The following is a 15,784-nucleotide window of genomic DNA, read 5'->3' on the forward strand; positions in this document are numbered from 1 at the left end:
ATATCGATGTTTCTCTCTCTCCTCCCCCATCTCTCCCTCCCGCTCTATCAGAAGATAAATGTAAAAATGTCCTCAGATGAGGATAAAAAAAATAAAAAATAAAAAAATGTCAGCATATATGCATAATTATATGCATAAGAGCATGAAACCTCTGCAGCAGTGTAAAAGGAGATCTGTCATTGGGCAGTGGAATTGGGGTAATAGTGGTCAGGGACATATAACTAATTTTATGTTCTATATTTATGCTAATAATGTTTGAAAAAACGTTACAATGAATATAAATTTATAATTTTAAAAACTGGTTTAAAATATGCTCCACAGATGTTTGCAGGCAGAGAGCCAAAGGGGGTATCATTTTAGCAAAGCTCCGACAGACTTCGTGCTCACTCTGTTTCCTGCTCAGGGGAACTGAGTGGTAAGCAGGAGAAACGTAAGGTAGTCTTCTGAACTGAGGACTGAGTGAGGGCTGAGTGTAGGCTCAGTGCTACCAAGTAAGTAAGTATCCAGGTCCCTAGCCTCTGCAAAGCTGGATTAACATGAAACAAAATTATCCCCACAGTAGAAATCTGCTGTGATGAATTTCTGCCTATTCTGAGGCCACAAGGTCCTTTGGAGAGTCTGGTGGCTGAGACTGTGCAGGAATGGCAGCGTGTGCAGTGGGCAGCAGGCACCGGTCACGTAGCCACAGAAAGCCTCTCAGCACCGGAGTCAGCGAACCTCCGCTCCAGTGGATCCCCGCTACCGGGACAGCTGCGGCATGTGAACCCCTGCCTTGGAAGGTACTCAGGGTTCTGCAGCTGCTGGAAGTTGAGGGATCAGTCTTGATGGATTATCTTGAAGAGGAAAGCTCTTGTGTAGTTCTTTGCAAGGCCAAGTTTGGGGTTGTAAACCTTGGAAGAAGTCCTTCACTAGGTTAAGGAAGAAGATAGCTGAGAACTGTCAGCAACAAAAACAAAATAGAATCACAGAGCTTTAAGGAAGCTTTATCAAAATGCCAATAATACCATGATATTAATTCTAAAGATGCAAGTAATATGTATTGAGTGCTATTTATTCATTTACTAATTATCTACTTTACAGATTTAAAAATTCAGAATTAGAATAGCTAAGCAGCCCTGGCCAGTTGGTCTCAGAGGTTAGAGCATCAGCCAGCACGCCAAAGGGTAGCAGGTTCAATTCCCGGTCAAGGGTACATATCTGGGTTGCTCTGGTTGGGGTCGTGTGGGAGGCAAACAATCTATGTGTCTCTTTCATATTGATATTCCTCTCTCTCTCTCTCTCTCTCTCTCTCCCTTTCCCTCCCTTCCACTCTATCTAAAAAACTCTGTGGCAAAATATCCTCGAGTGAGGATTAACAAAAAAACAAAACAAATAAACAAAAAACAGCTAAGCAATCTTCCCAAGGATATTACCCCCTGCCCCCCCACACACACACACTTTCTTCGGAATTTTCGTTTTAACAAGTAATTTAAAAGTGTATTTTAAAAAACTGAAATCTGAATCAAACACTCTAATGACTTCTGCACAGAAAGTTAGAGAACCACTGGCATCGACATGCAGGGTTTACAGAGGGTAAACGTCTGTTCAATACACGGTACAAGCTTATTCAAGATCAAGCTATCTCATCATGAAATAAATGTCCTGAGAGGTAGTAAGCTCCTCATCACTGGACATGTTCAAACAGAATCACAACTGGGTATATCATAGAGAAGTGGGAGCAGCATACAGTTTGGTTTCCTTCCAAATCTACGATCTTATGTTCGTATGAGAATAGGGGTTTCATTTTCTTATCCTTCAGTTTTTTAAATATATTTTATTGATTTTTAGAGAGAGAGGAAGGGAAAGGAATAGAAAGATAGAGACATCAATGAGAGAGAAACATCGATCAGCTGCCTCCTTCATGCTCCCTGCTGGGGATGGAGCTCACAAACCAGGCATGTCCCCTGACCGGGATTCCAACCAGCTGCCCCCTGGTGCATGGGACAACGCTCAGCCACTGAGACACACAGACCAGGCTTATCCTTTAGTTTGAACTGAGTAGAAGTTTCTGATTTCAGAAGTCTAGACTAAATGTATTTCCTAACATTGTTAGGGGTTAATAATAATAATAATAATAAACACTTGAAAAGCACTTATTATGTGCTTGGAACTGTTTTAAGTGCTTTACATATATAAACATAGCCAGTCTTTTCCACCACCCTAAGGAGGTAGTCTAACACAGGATCCTAACCTCTAAACCTGGCCACCAAGTCCATGCTTTTCAGAATCTGCACTATTCATGCTCCATGTAGTGAGACAGGTGCAATTTTATGACACTGCAAGTGGAGAAAGGTTTAGCTGAAACACGGCAGATAAATAAATACACAGACAAAGGAAGTGGTTTGTTGCATAACAGGGAGTTTTTATTCATGTTTCTATAGTTAAGTCAGCAAACCATAGGTTAATACCTAGAAAAAAATCAGTGCCAAAAAAGCCTTAATATCATTAACATTCCTTGATTCTGAACTCATCACAAGTCAGCTTGATCTAAAATTTTTAATTTATATAGAAAAATAGAGGCTTCAGGAGCTGTGGGCTTCAATGTGGGTCAAGTCCAAGAACCCCACCATGCACAACCAGTCCCGAAAATCACACAGAAATGGCATCAAGAAACCCTGATCACAAAGATACTAATCTCTTAAGGGGGCAGACCCCAAGTTCCCGAGGAACATGTGCTTTGCCAAGAAGCACAACAATAAGGGCCTGAAGAAGATGCAGGACATGAGCGCTGGTGCCGAGGCTAACAAGTCCCTGTAGAGCCCAAGGAGGTAGAGCCCAAGATCAGCCGCAAGCTCAGTCGACTTGCCTACATCATTCACCCCAAGCTTGGGAAGAAAGGAGCTTGTACCAGTATTGCCAAGGGTCTCGGGCTCTGCCAGCCAAAGTCCAAGGCCAAGGCTCAAACCAAGATCTAGGTTGTGGCAGCAGCTCAGGCTCAGGCTCAGGCTTCAATTCAAGCTCAGACTCCAGCTCAGGCTCAGGCTCAGGCTCAGGCTCAGACTTCAGCTCAGGCACTGGCTCAGGCTTCAGTTCAGGCTCAGGTTCAGGCTTCAGTTCAGGGTCAGGCTCAGGCTCAGACTTCAGCTCAGGCTCAGGCAGTTCAGGCTCAGGCTCAGGCTCAGGCTCAGGCTCAGGCTCAGACTTCAGCTCAGGCACTGGCTCAGGCTTCAGTTCAGGCTCAGGTTCAGGCTTCAGTTCAGGGTTAGGCTCAGGCTCAGACTTCAGCTCAGGCTCAGGCAGTTCAGGCTCAGGCTCAGGCTTCAGGTCGGGCTCAGGCTCAGGCTCAGGCTCAGGCTCAGGCTTCAGGTCAGGCTCAGGCTCAGGCTCAGGCTTCAGGTCAGGCCCAGGCCCAGGCTCAGGCTCAGGCTCAGGCTTCAGGTCAGGCTCAGGCTCAGGCTCAGACTTCAGGTCAGGCTCAGGCTTAGGCTCAGGCTTAGGCTCAGGCTCAGGCTCTCAAAGGTGTCCAGGCCTTCACAAAGGCTCCTAAATAGAGACATCTGTCTACCAATGTGAGAATGGAAGAAGTGGTGTGACCCCTGGGCTGCTGTCTGTGTGGAGCTGGTGTCCTCCTATGCTATTTGTACAAATAGACCTGAGGCAGGATCTGTCAAAAAAAAAAAGATAAAGAAAAAAAAAACCACATAAAAATAGCATTAGTAGGATAAAAGTTTCTAGCCTTTTCTTCTGTATTGTTTTCCATATCAGTAGGATTTGTTTTCACAGAGCAACAAGGACAAGACATTTCCAGGTCCTTTACTGAATGCAAATCATGGTCAGGCGCTGGAGGCTCCTGAGCAGGACGCAGGCTGGACTCTTACTGAGCTTTCACTCCTCAGTAGCTCAGTGTGCGGCCCCGGGGCCAGACTGCTTGCGGCTGGACACTGGCTCTTCGGTGCTGAGCAAATCCTTCGTCCATCTACCACTCAGTTTTCCTCAGATATGCATTAGGGGGAATAGTACCACTCTAATAGGATTATCTCAAATATTGCATAAGTTAACACATGTAATTTTAGAAAATCCCTGATCAGCATTAGCTCTTAATAATAGCTGGTGTGAGGGAAAATGGAATAATTAAAATTTTTTTCTTTATTGATTTTAGAGAGAGAGGAAGGGAGAGGAAGAGAGAAATAGAAACATTGATGAGAGGGAACATCAATTGGCCGCCTCCTGCCTGCCCCCCACTGGGGATCGGGCCCACAACCTGGGCATATGTCCTGACCGGGAATCGAACCAGCAACCTCTTGGTGCATGGGTCGATACTCAACCACTGAGCCACACCAGCCAGGCAGGAAAATGGGACATTTAACTGATAATCTAAATTTACAAAGAGATAAGCAATGCTAATGAGCGGCATGTGAGCATTCAGATGAGAGTTACAGATACTTAGTACACCCGGGTTCACGGTGGGATGGTTACGGTTGGGAGCAGTTGAGACCACTGGGGCAGACCCACAAGGAGAGGAAACTTGAGCGGGGCCAGGAAACAAAGTCTTCTGCCCACCTTTGATGTGGTACATTGTAAAATGCTGTCACAATAGGATGTTCTTAGCTAAGCTAAGATGGTCGATGATGTGCACTTGGCCACAAAGGAAAGAAAGAAGAGAATCAAAAAGTTAAAACAGTAGGTAGGAAATCAATGGTAAACAAAAGAATTAAAATGAATTTCCTTTCCACATAAAACATACATACATATAAAAAGATGTGTTTAGTGTTTTTATATGAGTAAGTACCTATCACTCAATTTTTTCCACTTTTCCAGCTAAATACCTCCATCAAAATCCTCAAATTTCTTAGCTTAAAAAAAATTGTTTTTTTAATGTTGACCAGAGAAAGTGAAAAGCAACTTACTGATATGCCTGTCTAAATACTATAAACACATATGCACAGCTATATTCTCCACTGGGAGGGGAGCAAACATAATGTGCAAATGACTAAAATCTCCTTCCTGACTAACCAAGTCTACCCTTCTTCCCAATTTTACGATGAGGTAACTTAAGAGTAGAATCTGTGTGACGGTCCCTAGATCACACAGGTGTGACAGGTCTGAGATCTTGGCTCAGAGCATATGGGAATATTCTAAAAGGTTTCAGAATTGAAGTGTTATATGTGTTTAAGGGTTCTCTGGTGCTTGGTTAAATAAGAAAAAGGGAGAACAACAAAGACTCATATTTGAGTCTGTCTATATTTTTTGTGCTGCCACTTACTTGCCTTATTTTTATTTCATTTTTGTTGAAAGAAAGCTAGAGAGTTACTTTTCCTCACAAACTTCAGCATCCTGCCAGAAGAGCCACTAATCCCCAAGTCCCTGACTGTCTGACTTTATTCCTCAGGAGAGCAAGAGGTGGAGAAATGGAACAAGATCCCCTCCCCTAGCAGAGACACACTGGACCGCTGGGTCCTGGGAAACTTTCCCCAGGAACTGTCCTATTGCTTCATCCTCATTAGAAATTAAAGTCAATTGTTAAAGCCACAACCTTGTGTACAGGCTTCATTAGCACCCAGAAAGTGTGGGCTAGGCTGCCAAATGTGGGGGCAGGGCTGTTGGAGGAGAGGTTAGAAAGAAACCCGAGATAACCCCTGTGCCTGTTCATAAGCGGCCATTGGCCACCGAAAAGGTGGGGAGCTTCACTCAGTCCTGAAATATGAACGTGTGGCCTGATGGCCCCTTTGGAATTCTGCGTTTCTTCAGTGTGAGAAAAAAAAGGACTCAGAGAAGCTACATGAATTGGGGGAAAATAGAAAAGGGGCAGGTTTCGGGGGTTAGGAGGAGAAGGGCAAGAGGACGGTACAGGCAAAGAGCTGGCTTCAGTGGTGTGATGCTTAATGTTACGTGTGAAATTGGCTATGTCTTGGTGCCTAGACAGGAGGTCAAAAATAATTCTGGATGTCCCTGGCCGGTTTGATTCAGAGGTGAGAGCGTCGGCCCACGGACCAGAGAGGCCTGGGTTCAGTTCCCGCTAAGAGCATGTACCTTGGTTGCAGTTTGTCCCCGGCCCCAGTTGGGGTTGTGAGGGTGGCAACCACTCGATGTGTCTCTCTCACATCGAAGTCTCTCTCTCTTCCTCCCTCTCTCCCTCCCACTCTATCTCAAGATAAATGCAAAAAAATGTCCTCGGGTGAAGATTAAAAAAATAATAATTTTAGATGTGTTCTATGAGGGTGGTTTTCAATGATATGGATGTTTAAATCGGTGGACTTTGAATAAAGCAAATTGCCCTTTATAATGTGGGTGGGCCTCCTCCAATCAGTTAAAGGCTTGAGTAGAACAAAAGACCCATCTGCTTAAGCAAGAGGAAATTCTGCAATAGATGACCTTCATTCGAACTTGAACTGCAACATTGGCTCTTCCCTAGGTCTCCAGCCTCTCAGTCTTAGGACTTGAACTGCTATTTTGGACTTGCCAGCCTCCAAAATTGTGTGAGTTAATTTCTTAATATAAATACATACATACATACACACATACCTTATTTGTTCAGTTTCTCTGGAGAACCCTGACTAATACAAGTGAGTTGTAGTAGTCAGGCTAAGAGGCGGGGACTTGAAGCTGGTCAACAGAAACGAGAGATATGGCGCGGCCGGTGTGGCTCAGTGGTTGAGCATCAACCCACGCACCAAAAGGTCAATGGTTTGATTCCCGGTAAGGCACATGCCCAGGTTGTGGGCCAAATCCCCAGTGGGGGGCATGCTGAAGGCAGCCAATCTATATTCTCTCTTATTGGAGTTTCTCTCTCTCTCTCTCTCTCTCTCTCTCTCTCTCTCTTTCTCTCACTCTCCCTCCCTCTTTCTCTAAAAATCAATAAAGACAAAAAAAATTTTTTTAAACAGGAGATATAGCGCCAAACCAAACTGTGGCTTTATTTGGAAAGCATTTGAGTACTGACCTCACTCTTGATTTTGTCTTCATTTCCTAATATTAGTTTCCTTTGCTAATTTTGCTTACTTTAATTGAACTTATCCCATTACATTGTATGTGTTATTATAAATTACCTTAATGCCTTTTTAGGATATGTTAGAAGTACAAATAAATAGCTTCTTATCATTTGAAGTAGTTATGTAAGACTAGATTTAGATTTCCACATATAAGGAAGGGACATACGAATTATCCAAAGCTAAGAAAAAAATGATGAGAAGATATAGATAATAAGTGACATGGAGTTTAAAAAGATGTGCAACAGATGTCCAAGTGTGTATGAAAAAGAAAGTATTTTAGTAACAGAACAGAAAGTATTAAAATTAATCCAGAGAATAAAACATCAAACTATAGAATGTAAACAAAAACCAAAAACTATACACTAAAAAAAAAGTTAAGTTATAAGAAAAGGGAAAATGAGTTTTACGTTACTATGCCCACCTAAATTTCCATGAGAATTATATAATTAAAAATGTTTTCTGATAGGAAAAAATTAAAAGGTTTCAAGATAAGACACCTAAGTACTGGCAACATGATGCTATGTTGTCTTTGTACATTTAATTTTCAAAATATGTACACTTCTAATTCTATTTTTTTTTTTTATTAATAAAGATTAAGGTACAAGTTCATGCTATGTCAATAAGAGGAGTTAATCCATTTCTGACTTTACCTGAGGTTATCACAAGGCACTAACAAAGTATGAGGAACAGATGACAGTGAATCAGAAAGTTACACCACCAAAGCAGAGTGAGAACGAGAGGACTCCACCCCACCTGCCCACACGTGAACCTGGCCAGGATGAACACCGAGCCATGAACAGCATCGAGGAGGAAGCATTCTTCATCTTGTAACTTGTTTTTCCAAAACAGAAAGTGTCCTTGAATCTTCTTTCTTTGCTCATGTGGGTTGTACCTCACACCAACCTGACCATGAGGCACCCACACCGCAGGGGCAGCACACAGATTGTGCCATTACCCAGGGAGAAGGCCAGATATTTTCTGCAAGCATCAGGTTGGCTCATCCTTCTACTGAACTTCCTCTAATTTTGTGGGGATCGAGGGGGAACAGTGAGGGGTTATAGGGTTTTGTTCTTTAATTGGGTAGCTTTCCTTTCATTTCCCTATTCTCATGATTTCTAAGCCACACTGGGGTTTTTCAGCCATTGGTAGCAAGTCCTTCAAGTTGTCACTAAAATGTCATTTGAAGAAAACATAAAGTAGAGCTATAAAACTGCAAAAAAAAATTGTTTAGGTTTCTTCACAAGCACAGATATACTCAAGTTCCTCTATCACTCATGAGATGCCTTTGTGGTTGAGCTACAGGGCTTCTATGTTTAGAAGACATAACCCCAGAAACAGTGGTCAAGCTGTTAGCTGGTCATTGATTCCAAGGTAACTTCTAAACTGCCAAACAAGAACTTGAAAGAGGTCACACATAGAGAACATTGCCCAGCACCCACCCTCTGAAATATCTCCCCCATGTACCTTGATGTGCATAAAATCTGTGACTAATACAGTTTGAATTTTATGAACAATAATTTTACTTACTAGCATAGATAGAAAAGATACTTGAGTGCCACACATAAAGCTCTATGAATCTTGAAGAATTATTAGAACCCATTAAATCATTCATTTGTTTCTCTGAGCATATCTGATCTCTTCAAGTTAGAACTAGTTAGACAATAACCTGTATTTAATTAATCTCAACAACAAGGTTAAAAACAGGAAGAGGTTTTAAGAAACAGTGATAAAGTAAGGGCAACTCATGATAAAAAATTAATGTAACAGAATGGAACATTTTTACTGATTAGAAAAAAAAAACACGCCAATGTGATGAGAAAAAATGCATAATAAAAATATTTTGAAATCTTTAAAAAAAATTCATGGCCTTTACTTTATATATTAATCTAATAAATGCTTGCAGTTTAAAGAATCAAACAGTAGTAAAGGCTTATAAAGAAAACCAGTAATTACCTATTCCATTTCTATCCACCCACCCATCCTGCTCTCCAAAAACAACCACTTCAAAATCTATTAGGTCTATCTTCTATTTACTTCTGTGTTTCTAAATAATGAGTTTAACCTATTATCTATCTATGGATATTATCTAGAGTTCTGTCTGTTGTCTCTTTGCTTCTCTCTCTCTCTTATATTTGGAGATTTTCCCTCAAATATCCGATGACCCTTTCCTCTAAACAGGCACTAATAACTGAATTGAAAGCTCTGGGGGTAGAAGTGGATGAGAGGAGAGCAAAGAAAAGGACTAATCATTTTGTGGTAAAAACACCAAAACTCCCAGTGGTAAAGGTTTTTGTTTTGGTTTGGTTTGGTTTTCTGTTTTTTGTTATTGTTTTTTTTTTTCTTTTTTTTTTTCCCTCTCTGGAACTATTCTGGGAAACAGTTTTCTAGAAAATAGCCCCTGAATCTCCTGCCCATCTGGAGGCCAAATTCCCCTGGAGGAAGGGGGTGGGCGATGGTGTAGAGTCTCCAGTAATCAGCTCATTTTCAAGAAACTCCCTATTTTCAGTCCCATTCTGTCCTCTGCCTTTGAAGGTTTTAAATAATGAGGAAAATTCTTAAGATATAAAGTTATGGGAGGGTGACTCAACATAAAAAATGATATATCCAATATTATTTAACTAGTATATTCAAATACGCATGAAAGAGCTATAAAGAAATTCACCAAAATATTGAGTGATTATGGTTATTTCTGAGTGGAGATATAAAATGGGATGGTTATTTTCTTCTTGATAGTGTTGCTTATTTTTCAAAAATTTCACAAGGTATAGGCATTAATTTACTATTTGGGGGAAAATACTTGATTTTTAAAGAAGCACACAACAGGATGGCAACAAGAAAACACACAGAGGTGCACATAGATGACAAAGGAAAAGAGTTTTTTCTGCTCCTAGGTTAAAAGGTTTATAATTAAATATTTAATATATTTATGTTTAGAAAATACCAGTAGGATTTTAAGAAATATTCTATTGATATGCTGAAATGTTGAAAATGCCGCTTGTGTACCAGACTCCAGCTCAAGAAACAACACACTGAGAACTTGAAAGCCCTACCCCAGTCCTTCTCCTCCCCTCACCTGACTTTGTCTGTATTGGTTTTTCATTAGAGTCTCATTAACTGAACACAGTCCATGACCTAGTTTTGCATCCTTTGAATTTTATACAAATGGAATCATATTATATTCCATTGTACTATTCTACATGTTGCTTTTCTTCACTCCATATGTTTCTTAGTTTTGTGGGTAATTCCGGTTTCTGTTTCCATTCTCGTGAATACCAGTATTATCTCATCTTTATTTAACATCTTGTTCTCCATTTCTTTAGACAATATCCATTAGTTCTCTCTAAAACAGATGAAAAATTAGCATATTTCCCTTTCCTCTTCTGTAACTCTTGCCAGAGGTAAGAAGTTCCAACTTTATTGTTATGTTTTCTTTCTTTGACTTATCTTTCTGATTTCTCTGCTTTCATTTTTAGTCCTTAAAAGTGTAAAACTGTTACCCTGGCCAGGTGGCTCAGTTGGCTGGAGCATCTTCCTGCACACCAAAGGGTTGTGGGTTTGATTCCTGCTCAGGGAACATGCCTGGGTTGCAGGTTCAATCCCTGTTCGGGGCACATACAGGAGGTAACTGATCAATGTGTCTTTCTCACATCGGTGTTTCTTTCCCCCTTCCTCCCTCTCTGAAATAAATGAAAACATATCCTTGGGTGAGGATTAAAAAACAAAAGTGTAAAAATGTACAATATTTACTTAAGCAAGTTTTGAAGTTCTTTTATTGTACTGCTAATTTTGTACCTCCCAAATATCCTTGCTTATTTGTTAATTAAATATATACATTAAAGAACTAATTTATTATAGACAAATAATTAAATTATGCACAAAAATTGAACTTTGGAAAGGATAAAAATGTTTCCTTACCTTTCCTCACTGAACATGCTCCTTCCCAATTTATATAAGCAGTCTTCAATCTTTTGGGGATTGTTCATCCTCTTGAGTCAAACTAACACCATGGACTCTAAGAAAAATGCATGTTTCCTCATGATTTCAGGCAACTAATTCACAGTTCAGGAACTCCCTGGGAACTCTATATAGAGACCCCTGCTTTAGACAATCAACATCATTGGGATCATAAACACTGCCTACTGCAGAATCCCTCTGTAATAGAGAAATGAAACATAAGCCACTTGACATTTGACAAGATATAAATACCATAGTCAAATTAACAGTGCTTGATTAAATATATAATACCTTCTTTAGATAATCTCTCCAACAATACCATAATTCAATGAAGAAGGGACCTCAAGCAGTTCTCTCATCTTCTCTTTTCCTGTCTCCCTTTCTTCTGGCTTTTTCTCTCACCTCCTCCCCCTTCTCCTTCTCCCTCCCTCCTTTCCTTCTCTTCACCGTCTCTTCCTCCACTCCCCACCTTCACCCTCCATAAAAAGGGACAGCAACCCAGCATTAGATTTTCTTGAGTAAATGTGCTCCACCTGCTGGTTCTTTAAAGAATTTCATTTTAAACAGTTTGAGAAACTGGAGACACTACCTGATATGTTAGTGGAAATAATTTTATTGCCTAAATTTTAGTTCCAGAGAGGACCTTGGTCATTTAGACTAGGATTATTTCCAGATATCTGAACTTAATGCCTGATCTATCACACATATTATATAGCACGCATTATTTTATTATCTTCTATATGTAGAAGCATAGCTACTGTAAAGTTTTAACCTTTACTACAATCACAACCCAACTTGTCCCTTTTAATTTCCTTCTTCCTTATTCTATTCATTCAGTGAGCTTCTTCTTGGCCTCCTACCCTCCACCTTTTCATGCTCATTTCTCTGCCCCCAGTTCAGTTTTGGACTCTCTTTCTATATTAAACTGCATGAATCTCGTCGGATGGCACACCTTCTACTTCAATTATCACCTTATCAATCATTACACAAATAATTGGTAAATATATTTTTCTAAACCTAACTTCTCTCATGAGCCTCAGACTCACATCTCTAAATACTGGCTTAGACAGCTTTCATGCATGTGAGGCTCATCAAAACTGCTCTCCTCTTTTTTGTGATGGGCCTCTAACCTGTTCCAGTTGCCTATTGCTGTTTAACAAGCCACCCCAGCTTAGGACATGAAACAGCGACCACTTGACTGCGCTCGTGGACGCTGTGAGCTGGAATTCCGATTCGCCCCGCAGGGCCGGCTGTCTCTGCTCCACCTGCCAGTGTCAGGAAGACTCGCTGTTCCCAGAGGAGCCCGAATCTCCCTCACGTTACTAAGACTGTTACTAAGACTGTCGGGGAGAGGCAGGCGGAGAGGAAAAGTAGGTCATCATTGCTTTCTAGAAATACTCACATTATTCATGTTGAATAGTATATAAGATCAAATGGACTTGAATTCGAACTTTCAGCAGAAGTTGGTAAGTTCGTATTGATGTAGATATTAATTTTAAAATAATAAAATTATTCTTTGATGCTACCTACTAAATTATTTTTCAGTTAAATTACAACTCGAACTATAAGAAATTGACAAGTTGGGTTGAAGTTTTGCATCTTAGTTCTGTGGGTAGGAGCGTGTCAAGCAGCAGGCACAGAACATTCTACAAGCCTCGGGCTGCCTCACCAAATCAAAAAAGGGAAACAGCTTTGACCAGACCTGAGTATAGATGACTATGAAGACTTTTATTTATAAATGCATAATTCACTTGCTGTTACATAACTGAGGCATTCAACAGGTACAACTTTATCTGTGAACTTTAATTTGATACCTCCCTAACCATTTCATCAGCAAATGAGTCCATGACAGAGTCGATGCTGCAACTGGGAATGACTACAAAGCCAAATGACTGTATTCGTGTCAACTCACTGAAACCATGATGAATTAGATTATGCCAAGTTTTATGTCAAACAAGTGTTGATGAATGGGAATTAATAGGTGAAGGGTTCTTTAAAATCTGATGAATGAGTTAACTTCTAAAATCAAAATACAGTACATTGATTGGAAGATGGAATGCAGTTAAATTACCTTACTCTGCTAGTATACACTGGTGTGTATCTGGTATTAAACCACCTGCAGAAACAAGTCTGTGGGGTTTTACATTGTACAACTTGGTTTCAGGTAACAATACTAAATTCAGGATTTGGTCAAGACATCTGTATATGTTTAAGCTTCACTAACTTAAATGTAGTAGATTGGGTGTATTATGAAATAGGAATTTTACATGTGTGTTTCTTTGGGAATAACAATTCTAAATTCAGGATTTGGTCAAGACATCTGTATATGTTTAAGCTTCACTAACTTAAATGTGGTAGATTGGGTGTATTATGAAACTGGAATTTTACATGTGTGTTTCTTTGGGAAGGATCAAATTTTTAAATGTGGGATTTCAAATACATAATACTTGTGGCAGGGATAATACAATATGTCCCTGAAAAGTCTCCAATTGGGCTTTTAAGAGATGTATACTGGGCTCAGCTGGTGTGGCTCAGTGGTTGAGCATCGACCCATGCACCAAGAGGTTGCAGGTTCAATTCCCAGTCAGGGCCCAGGCCCAGGTTGTGGGCCCGATCCCCAGTGGGGGCATGCAGGAGGCAGCCAATCAGTGTTCTCTCTCATCGGTGTTTCTCTCTCCCTCTCCCTCTCCCTCTCTCTAAAATAAATAAAGAAAAATTTTTGTTAAAAAAAGATATATACTGGGAACTTTTGTCTTCACAGACTAGGATGAGTTATAAAGAAAGCCAAATAATACTAAACTTGATACCATGATATACTGCAAAACAGTGTTGGAAGACAAAGGTTAACAGGTCATTCACAAGACAGTAGGCATTGTAAATAAGGAAAGGCTTACTTCAAACTTTTTGCAGTAAGTGTAGTGTACACTGAATGGCTGTATGAATGCAGTGATGTAGCAGAGACACAGCAACCTGAGCAAAGGCCAGATGTTAGGGAATCAGGGACTGTTCAGAAAACATGATCAGTGGTAGGTGTGTAGTCTGAGGGGAGGAATATAGAAGATAAGGCTGAAGAGAGGTTGGGTCAACTGGTAGATTGTTTAGTTTGGGATTAATAATTGAGATTTATTTTTAAAATCAAACTATTTTATCAATCAGTAAAGACATAAATATCAAATATATGGAGAATGGAGGAAGTTTTATACTTAAGAATGATAGGAAAAAGTCATAAAGGAAACTTCTAAAAATGAAATTTTGTGTATTGAGAAGCAGTAACTAAATCTTCCAAATTTAACTAATTTAAGCCAGAGTCTGAGGAAAAAATGCTGAGAGCAAAAATGACAAAAGGAACATTTTTAATACCTACGAAGCTTAATCAGGTTTCTAAGGAGAGCACGAAGACGTCCATCCTACTACCCCTGCCCTCTCACATACCACACTCACACTCAGAGACGTGCACAGGACGTGAGGAGAACTCAAGTTAATAAACATAGCGTGAAGTGTTTGTTCCTCTGTTATAAAAAGGCCTTTTAATGAAAATAATAACATAATTTTCTCAAGTTGCTGATTTCTTAATATACAGTAGTGTCAAAGGGGTGGCAAAACAGGCAATGTTATTTATGTCAACACTTGAAAAATAATTTGCAGTACACATCAAGATACTTAAAAAATGTTTTTTCCCTCACAAATAAGTCATAATTTTAGCAAATTTATTGAGATAGCTTTGAGATAGAAATGGTAGATTGTTTTGAATGGCAGGTTGAGTTCAGACTCTTTTCGGCAGAAGAGGGGATGCTTACACTGTTTGAGGAGGGCAGCAATAATGGCAATCGGGGAGTAATTCTGAAGGGAGAGAATGGAGGTCAGAGTGACCAGAGGCTAAGCTCAGGTGACAGGGAATGTGAGACTGAAGGACAGTGGTGGCAGTGAGCAGAGGGAAATCGAGAAATATTTCAAAGGTAGACAACAAGATTTGATTAGGCAACGAGGGAGAGTTAAGTCAATCTGTGGCTTTGGGGGTGAAAAGTCTGTGGTGGTTTCCAAGATGAAGTCCTTGACCCTCCCCCCATTGAGTTAAGGTCTATTCCCTTCCCCTTGAACCTGGAGCTGGCTCAGTGACTCAAGCCACCAATGGAATGTGGAGGAAGTGACACTACATAAGCACGGGAGCTAGATCAGAGAAGGCAGCCCTGCATACCCTGTCTGGTGAAATATGAGTACGAGCTGAGCCCAGCCTTCGAGTGGTCTAGCCTGGGCACTGATGCTTGAGTAAAAAACCTGCAGATGATTCCAGCCTTGATGAATTGTAACAGCAAAAGACACATGGAAGGATCAGCAGTCATAAAAAGTCACATTACTGCCCTGGCTGGTTTGGCTCAGCAGTTAGAGCATCGGCCTGAGGACCAAAGAGTTGCAGGTTCGATTTTGGTCAAGTGCACATACCTCAGTTGCAGTTTGGTCCCCGGCCATGGTTCGGTCGTGTGGGAGGCAACCAGTCGATGTGTCTCTCACATCGATGTTTCTCTCTCTCTCTCTGCCTCCTTCCCACTCTGTCTGAAAATAAATGGAAATCTTCAGGTGAAGATTTTTTAAAAAAAAATCACATTGTTAGGCCTTCTAATCTGGGGCTCATTAGCATGCAAAAGTTTTCTGTTTCAAACAGACTTCAATAGGTGGGAAGGCAAGCATACTGAAAGCAGTGATTAGAAATGTGCTCCAAAGCATTTCCATCCCTCCCCCCAAATTACCATCCCTATGACTACTAATGGGCATATGAAAGACAGCAGCACTCGGGTATTCTGGGTATTCAGGTAATTTGGAAGTGCACCCTGGGCCTCTAGTAGACTCAGAATAGACATCAGTAC

This window comes from Molossus molossus, unplaced genomic scaffold (genome assembly GCF_014108415.1).
Source record: "Molossus molossus isolate mMolMol1 unplaced genomic scaffold, mMolMol1.p scaffold_m16_p_5, whole genome shotgun sequence".
Lineage (NCBI taxonomy): Eukaryota > Metazoa > Chordata > Mammalia > Chiroptera > Molossidae > Molossus > Molossus molossus.